An 8,292-nucleotide genomic window follows, 5' to 3' on the forward strand; every position below is an offset into this window, starting at 1 on the left:
GTATACCTACAGCCATGGGTGTTTTAGTGACCTAAGGAGGGTTGCTAACCTGGACAAGTCTACCTACAGCCATGGGTGTTTTAGTGACCTTCTAAGGAGGGTTGCTAACCTGGACAAGTCTACCTACAGCCATGGGTGTTTTAGTGTCCTAAGGTGGGTTGCTAACCTGGACAAGTCTACCTCCAGCCATGGGTGTTTTAGTGACCTAAGGTGGGTTGCTAACCTGGACAAGTCTACCTCCAGCCGTGGGTGTTTTAGTGACCTTCTAAGGAGGGTTGCTAACCTGGACAAGTCTACCTCCAGCCGTGGGTGTTTTAGTGTCCTTCTAAGGAGGGTTGCTAACCTGGACAAGTCTACCTACAGCCATGGGTGTTTTAGTGACCTAAGGTGGGTTGCTAACCTGGACAAGTCTACCTACAGCCATGGGTGTTTTAGTGTCCTAAGGTGGGTTGCTAACCTGGACAAGTCTACCTCCAGCCATGGGTGTTTTAGTGTCCTAAGGAGGGTTGCTAACCTGGACAAGTCTACCTACAGCCATGGGTGTTTTAGTGACCTAAGGTGGGTTGCTAACCTGGACAAGTATACCTACAGCCATGGGTGTTTTAGTGACCTAAGGAGGGTTGCTAACCTGGACAAGTCTACCTACAGCCATGGGTGTTTTAGTGTCCTAAGGAGGGTTGCTAACCTGGACAAGTCTACCTACAGCCATGGGTGTTTTAGTGACCTTCTAAGGAGGGTTGCTAACCTGGACAAGTCTACCTACAGCCATGGGTGTTTTAGTGTCCTAAGGTGGGTTGCTAACCTGGACAAGTCTACCTCCAGCCATGGGTGTTTTAGTGACCTAAGGTGGGTTGCTAACCTGGACAAGTCTACCTCCAGCCGTGGGTGTTTTAGTGACCTTCTAAGGAGGGTTGCTAACCTGGACAAGTCTACCTCCAGCCGTGGGTGTTTTAGTGTCCTTCTAAGGAGGGTTGCTAACCTGGACAAGTCTACCTACAGCCATGGGTGTTTTAGTGACCTTCTAAGGAGGGTTGCTAACCTGGACAAGTCTACCTCCAGCCATGGGTGTTTTAGTGTCCTAAGGAGGGTTGCTAACCTGGACAAGTCTACCTCCAGCCATGGGTGTTTTAGTGTCCTAAGGAGGGTTGCTAACCTGGACAAGTCTACCTACAGCCATGGGTGTTTTAGTGTCCTAAGGTGGGTTGCTAACCTGGACAAGTCTACCTCCAGCCATGGGTGTTTTAGTGTCCTAAGGTGGGTTGCTAACCTGGACAAGGTCGTTTTATCCCTTGGCGTCCATGGGTGTTTTAGTGACCTAAGGAGGGTTGCTAACCTGGACAAGTCTACCTCCAGCCGTGGGTGTTTTAGTGACCTAAGGTGGGTTGCTAACCTGGACAAGTCTACCTCCAGTCCATGGGTGTTTTAGTGACCTTCTAAGGAGGGTTGCTAACCTGGACAAGGTCTATCCCTCCAGCCATGGGTGTTTAGTGTCCTTCTAAGGAGGGTTGCTAACCTGGACAAGGTCGTATCCTTGGCGTCCATGGGTGTTTTAGTGACCCTAAGGTGGGTTGCTAACCTGGAAAAGGTCGTATCCCTTGGCGTCCTCCTGGTCGTAAGGCCGGATGATTCCATCCTCTCGGATCAGTCTGACCGGCCTCAGCTTGGTCACTTCCTCTGTCGACTCTGCCACCCTGCCAATCACAACGAGCCGTCAGATCATAGCAACAGCAACTGTCAAAACATATCTCACAGAGCCTGATCAGAAAGCACTGTCATATCTCACAGAGCCAATCAGAAAGCACTGTCATATCTCACAGAGCCAATCAGAAGAGCCAATCAGAAAGCCGTCATATCTCACAGAGCCAATCAGAACGCACCGTCAGGAAGGGTTTCATGAATCAAGAGCAAGAACAAGAAGTAGTTTGCTTTGACCCAAACTCATAACAAAACTGCTCTGTAATGTCTTCTCAATGAGCCAGACACAGTAGCAGAGTAGGACAACATTGCAACAAAAACCACTCAGCACTAACAGAATCCTGCTTCTGAAAGAAATCACTAAACGTAAAAAACCTGTTCAGCCCAAAGAGGGAGGCAAACGGTGCATGAGTACGTATGCGTGCACGTACGCGCGCGCATGTGTATGTGTGTGTGTTCCAGTATCTCACCTTTCGTTATCTCTAGTGTGAAAGCATGGAACAATAATTTCATCAGGTTATCAGGAATTGATAGGTGATTCATAAGCTTTGTGAAGGATAATGAATGAGGTGGTGAATGGACATAAATACTATGTGATGGGGGGCTGTGTTTTGGCATCTCAGAACCACTGGGGAATTAGGAATGTTTTGGCTGAACATTAGGTACCCGAGAGGTGAGAGGAGGAGGAAGGGAGATTATGAGACAGCTAGAGGGAGGGAGGGGGGTAAAGTGACAGTAGAGACTGAATGGTCTACTTGGCTGTGTCGTCCAGTCAGAGTGCCGTTTGGAGGAGTCATTTCAGACCCCGTATCAACTATGTAAACGAACCCAGCTACTTTCCAGCACCCCCCCCCCCCCAAAAACGCCATTCCACTCTACGATGCATTCCAGTCTATCACAGACCTTGAGCCCCCAGGGGGCGATACAACTTGGGTTCCTGACATGTGGTGGAGTTTATATTCTCTACATGTTTTTTTTTCGCAACAAAAAACCGTTGCCAAACTGCCAATCTCTGCATGGCAGTGGTCGTGCGCTCGTGCAGTCAGCCAATCCCAGAGGAGAGAACAGGTGGAGGAGGGGCTTCCATAAGCGATCTGACCAATGTGATGTTTACGTTACTGAGATACAGAACGATCTGCTGAGAACAGCAGCTCTAATCTTTAAGAGATTTAGGGTAACAATATAGTCTCGCTCTCTCCCAGTCTGTTCAGTCCTCATGGGTTTAGTGCAGTCGGCCAATCCCAGAGGAGAGAACAGGTGGAGGAGGGGCTTCCATAAGCGATCTGACCAATGTGATGACCAATGTGCCCTCTCCCAGTCTGTTCAGTCCTCATGGGTTTAGTCTGTTGGAACCTCACGATGCTGCAGAATGGAGCAGGGGGAGGAGTCAGGGCAGAAGCAGTGTTAACAATGATGGAGGGGAGGGGTTAAATGTTGAGCGTTAACCAATCATTTCCTTTGGTTTGATCTGTAACATGTTATAACAGCATAATAACTACTTTAACATCATGCAGTCACTTACCTCTCTGACAGACAATCTGATCTATGAGAAAGACAACTAACCCTCCATGCCAGTCAAACCCCTCCCCTACAGTCCCAAACCCCTCCCCCATAGTCCCAAACCCCATCCCGTATAGTCCCGAACCCCTCCCCTATGATTCCAAACCCCTCCCTATGATACCAAACCCCTCCCTATGATACCAAACCCCTCCCCTACAGTCCCAAACCCCTCCCCCATAGTCCCAAACCCCTCCTATAGTCCCAAACCCCTCCCCTATAGTCACAAACCCCTCCCCTATAGTCCCAAACCCCTCCCCTATAGTCCCAAACCCCTCCCCTATAGTCCCAAACCCCTCCCCTATAGTCCCAAACCCCATCCCGTATAGTCCCAAACCCCTCCCCTATGATACCAAACCCCTCCCCTATGATACCAAACCCCTCCCCTATGATACCAAACCCCTCCCCTACAGTCCCAAACCCCTCCCCATAGTCCCAAACCCCTCCCCTATAGTCCCAAACCCCTCCCCCATAGTCACAAACCCCTCCCCTATAGTCCCAATCCCCTCCCCTATAGTCCCAAACCCCTCCCTATAGTCCCAAACCCCTCCCCTATAGTCCCAAACCCCTCCCCTATAGTCCCAAACCCCTCCCCTATGAGTCCCAAACCCTCCCCTATGATACCAAACCCCTCCCCTATGATACCAAACCCCTCCCCTATGATACCAAACCCCTACCCTATGATACCAAACCCCTCCCCTATGATACCAAACCCCTCCCCTATGATACCAAACCCCTCCCCTATGATACCAAACCCCTCCCCTATGATACCAAACCCCTCCCCTATGATACCAAACCCCTCCCCTATGATACCAAACCCCTCCCCTATGATACCAAACCCCTCCCCTATGGCCGACCAGTCATTACCATAGCTTTCCCACATCTCACCAAATACTCACTCAACAGAAAGACAAAAACAACATCTCCAAGGCATTAACTTATGAGAAAACAAAATGAAAACAGAACAGTTAACAAAATTAGTCAGAATTATAAGGTACAGAACATAAAGCACCAAACATGGTTATGACCGCCAGACAGAGACATAAATAATGTTACACAATACCACATTAAACAAACCAAATAAAATCACAATAAGCCCTGTAGTGTCCCTCCTCTACTAACCCCTGTAGTGTCCCTCCTCTACTAACCCCTGTAGTGTCCCTCCTCTACTAACCCCTGTAGTGTCCCTCCTCTACTAACCCCTGTAGTGTCCCGCCTCTACTAACCCCTGTAGTGTCCGCCTCTACTAACCCCTGTAGTGTCCCGCCTCTACTAACCCCTGTAGTGTCCCGCCTCTACTAACCCCTGTAGTGTCCCTCCTCTACTAACCCCTGTAGTGTCCCGCCTCTACTAACCCCTGTAGTGTCCCGCCTCTACTAACCCCTGTAGTGTCCCTCCTCTACTAACCCCTGTAGTGTCCCTCCTCTACTAACCCCTATAGTGTCCCTCCTCTACTAACCCCTGTAGTGTCCCTCCTCTACTAACCCTGTAGTGTCCTGCCTCTACTAACCCCTGTAGTGTCCCTCCTCTACTAACCCCTGTAGTGTCCCGCCTCTACTAACCCCTGTAGTGTCCCTCCTCTACTAACCCCTGTAGTGTCCCTCCTCTACTAACCCCTGTAGTGTCCCTACTCTACTAACCCCTGTAGTGTCCCTCCTCTACTAACCCCTGTAGTGTCCCCCCTCTACTAACCCCTGTAGTGTCCCTCCTCTACTAACCTCTGTAGTGTCCCTCCTCTACTAACCCCTGTAGTGTCCCTCCTCTACTAACCCCTGTAGTGTCCCTCCTCTACTAACCCCTGTAGTGTCCCTCCTCTACTAACCCCTGTAGTGTCCTGTATCTCTACTAACCCCTGTAGTGTCCCTCCTCTACTAACCCCTGTAGTGTCCCACCTCTACTAACCCCTGTAGTGTCCCTCCTCTACTAACCCCTGTAGTGTCCCGCCTCTACTAACCCCTGTAGTGTCCCTCCTCTACTAACCCCTGTAGTGTCCCGCCTCTACTAACCCCTGTAGTGTCCTGTATCTCTACTAACCCCTGTAGTGTCCCTCCTCTACTAACCCCTGTAGTGTCCCTCCTCTACTAACCCCTGTAGTGTCCTGTGTCTCTACTAACCCCTGTAGTGTCCTGTATTTGTCTCTACTAACCCCTGTAGTGTCCCATCTCTACTAACCTCTGTAGTGTCCCGTCTCTACTAACCTCTGTAGTGTCCTGTATTTGTCTCTAGTGTCCTGTGTCTCTCTACTAACCCCTGTAGTGTCCTGTCTCTACTAACCTCTGTAGTGTCCTGTATTTGTCTCTAGTGTCCTGTGTCTCTACTAACCTCTGTAGTGTCCCTACTCTACTAACCCATGTAGTGTCCTGTGTCTCTACTAACCCCTGTAGTGTCCCGCCTCCACTAACCCCTGTAGTGTCCCGTCTCTACTAACCCCTGTAGTGTCCCTCCTCTACTAACCCCTGTAGTGTTCCACCTCTACTATTCTCCGTAGTGTCCTGTGTCTCTACTAACCCCTGTAGTGTCCTTTATTTGTCTCTAATAACCTTCGTAGTGTCCTTTATTTGTCTCTACTAACCTCTGTAGTCTCCCGCCTCTACTAACCCCTGTAGTGTCCTGTGTCTCTACTAACCCCTGTAGTGTCCTTCATTTGTCTCTAATAACCTTCGTAGTGTCCTTTATTTGCCTCTACTAACCCCTGTAGTGTCCCGCCTCTACTAACCCCTGTAGTGTCCCTCCTCTACTAACCCCTGTAGTGTCCCGCCTCTACTAACCTAAATACTGTCCTGTATTTGTCTCTAGTGTCCTGTGTCTCTACTAACCTCTGTAGTGTCCTGTCTCTACTAACCTCTGTAGTGTCCTGTATTTGTCTCTAGTGTCCTGTGTCTCTCTACTAACCTCTGTAGTGTCCTGTGTCTCTCTACTAACCTCTGTAGTGTCCTGTATTTGTCTCTGGTGTCCTGTGTCTCTCTACTAACCTCTGTATGCCTTGGAAGGTGCTGGAGGCCATGTCTACGATGCCCCCCTGTCGGCCTGGCCACCACCCCACCAGACCCTTCCCTATGCCCTTGAAGAACCCCGCCGCTCCCTCCTTCTTGGCCCCTGGGGCGATAGAGAGACAGAGAATCAAACAAGAGTTAGACCTCAGGTTTAGAAAGGTTAACGCACAAAACCAACTACACTGGAGATATAGTTATGACATGCTCAACATACGCTGAGCGTACAAAACATTAAGAACACCTTCCAAATTGAGTTGCACCCCCCCATAATACTTAGAGAAGATCTTATGTCAAGTGTTATTGAAGTGTTGTGGTTGCTATAGGCAACCAAGTGGGGGTGCTGCTATAGGCCACCAAGTGCGAACAGTCAGTATCTAAATAATGTGTGTGAAAATGCTTGATAGTGTACGTGATGTAAACAGAGGTCTACTTTCTTGGGGACCTGAATATTGACTGGTTGTCATCAAACTGTCCGTTATTAATCTCAACAGGAAGCTTCTCACTGTGACCAGTGTCTGTAATCTGGTTCAGGTTATTAATCAACCCACTCAACAGGAAGCTTCTCACTGTAACCAGTGTCTGTAATCTGGTTCAGGTTATTAATCAACCCACTCAACAGGAAGCTTCTCACTGTAACCAGTGTCTGTAATCTGGTTCAGGTTATTAATCAACCCACTCAACAGGAAGCTTCTCACTGTAACCAGTGTCTGTAATCTGGTTCAGGTTATTAATCAACCCACTCAACAGGAAGCTTCTCACTGTAACCAGTGTCTGTAATCTGGTTCAGGTTATTAATCAACCCACTCAACAGGAAGCTTCTCACTGTAACCAGTGTCTGTAATCTGGTTCAGGTTATTAATCAACCCACTCAACAGGAAGCTTCTCACTGTAACCAGTGTCTGTAATCTGGTTCAGGTTATTAATCAACCCACTCAACAGGAAGCTTCTCACTGTAACCAGTGTCTGTAATCTGGTTCAGGTTATTAACCAACCCACTCAACAGGAAGCTTCTCACTGTAACCAGTGTCTGTAATCTGGTTCAGGTTATTAATCAACCCACTCAACAGGAAGCTTCTCACTGTAACCAGTGTCTGTAATCTGGTTCAGGTTATTAATCAACCCACTCAACAGGAAGCTTCTCACTGTAACCAGTGTCTGTAATCTGGTTCAGGTTATTAATCAACCCACTCAACAGGAAGCTTCTCACTGTAACCAGTGTCTGTAATCTGGTTCAGGTTATTAATCAACCCACTCAACAGGAAGCTTCTCACTGTAACCAGTGTCTGTAATCTGGTTCAGGTTATTAATCAACCCACTCAACAGGAAGCTTCTCACTGTGACCAGTGTCTGTAATCTGGTTCAGGTTATTAATCAACCCACTCAACAGGAAGCTTCTCACTGTAACCAGCGTCTGTAATCTGGTTCAGGTTATTAATCAACCCACTCAACAGGAAGCTTCTCACTGTAACCAGTGTCTGTAATCTGGTTCAGGTTATTAATCAACCCACTCAACAGGAAGCTTCTCACTGTAACCAGTGTCTGTAATCTGGTTCAGGTTATTAATCAACCCACTCAACAGGAAGCTTCTCACTGTGACCAGTGTCTGTAATCTGGTTCAGGTTATTAATCAACCCACTCAACAGGAAGCTTCTCACTGTAACCAGTAATCTGTCTGTAATCTGGTTCAGGTTATTAATTAATCAACCCACTCAACAGGAAGCTTCTCACTGTAACCAGTGTCTGTAATCTGGTTCAGGTTATTAATCAACCCACTCAACAGGAAGCTTCTCACTGTAACCAGTGTCTGTAATCTGGTTCAGGTTATTAATCAACCCACTCAACAGGAAGCTTCTCACTGTAACCAGTGTCTGTAATCTGGTTCAGGTTATTAATCAACCCACTCAACAGGAAGCTTCTCACTGTAACCAGTGTCTGTAATCTGGTTCAGGTTATTTCAACCCACTCAACAACCTCACTCAACCAGTGTCTGTAATCTGGTTCAGGTTATTAATCAACCCACTCAACAGGAAGCTTCTCACTGTAACCA

General features: G+C 48.1%; 1 long non-coding RNA gene across 10 annotated transcripts in view; it reads right to left on the reverse strand.

Moving 5' to 3' along the window:
• The window catches only part of LOC127918413 (uncharacterized), a 6,684-nt gene extending 376 nt beyond the window's left edge, over nt 1–6,308 (reverse strand). For 2 of the 10 annotated variants that reach the window (XR_008099924.1, XR_008099921.1), the window contains exons 1-5: nt 6,225–6,308; nt 1,577–1,691; nt 1,431–1,451; nt 1,040–1,315; nt 7–859 (exon numbers count right to left, since the gene is read on the reverse strand). This is a non-coding gene — a long non-coding RNA (uncharacterized LOC127918413). Of the gene's footprint in view, nt 860–1,039; nt 1,316–1,430; nt 1,452–1,576; nt 1,692–6,224 lie in introns of all 10 variants that reach the window. The other 8 variants (XR_008099926.1, XR_008099927.1, XR_008099922.1 and 5 more) reach the window with 8 other exon arrangements.
• Between the last annotated feature and the right edge of the window lie 1,984 nt (nt 6,309–8,292).

Source organism: Oncorhynchus keta, unplaced genomic scaffold, assembly GCF_023373465.1.
Source record: "Oncorhynchus keta strain PuntledgeMale-10-30-2019 unplaced genomic scaffold, Oket_V2 Un_contig_14122_pilon_pilon, whole genome shotgun sequence".
Classification (NCBI taxonomy): Eukaryota; Metazoa; Chordata; class Actinopteri; order Salmoniformes; family Salmonidae; genus Oncorhynchus; species Oncorhynchus keta.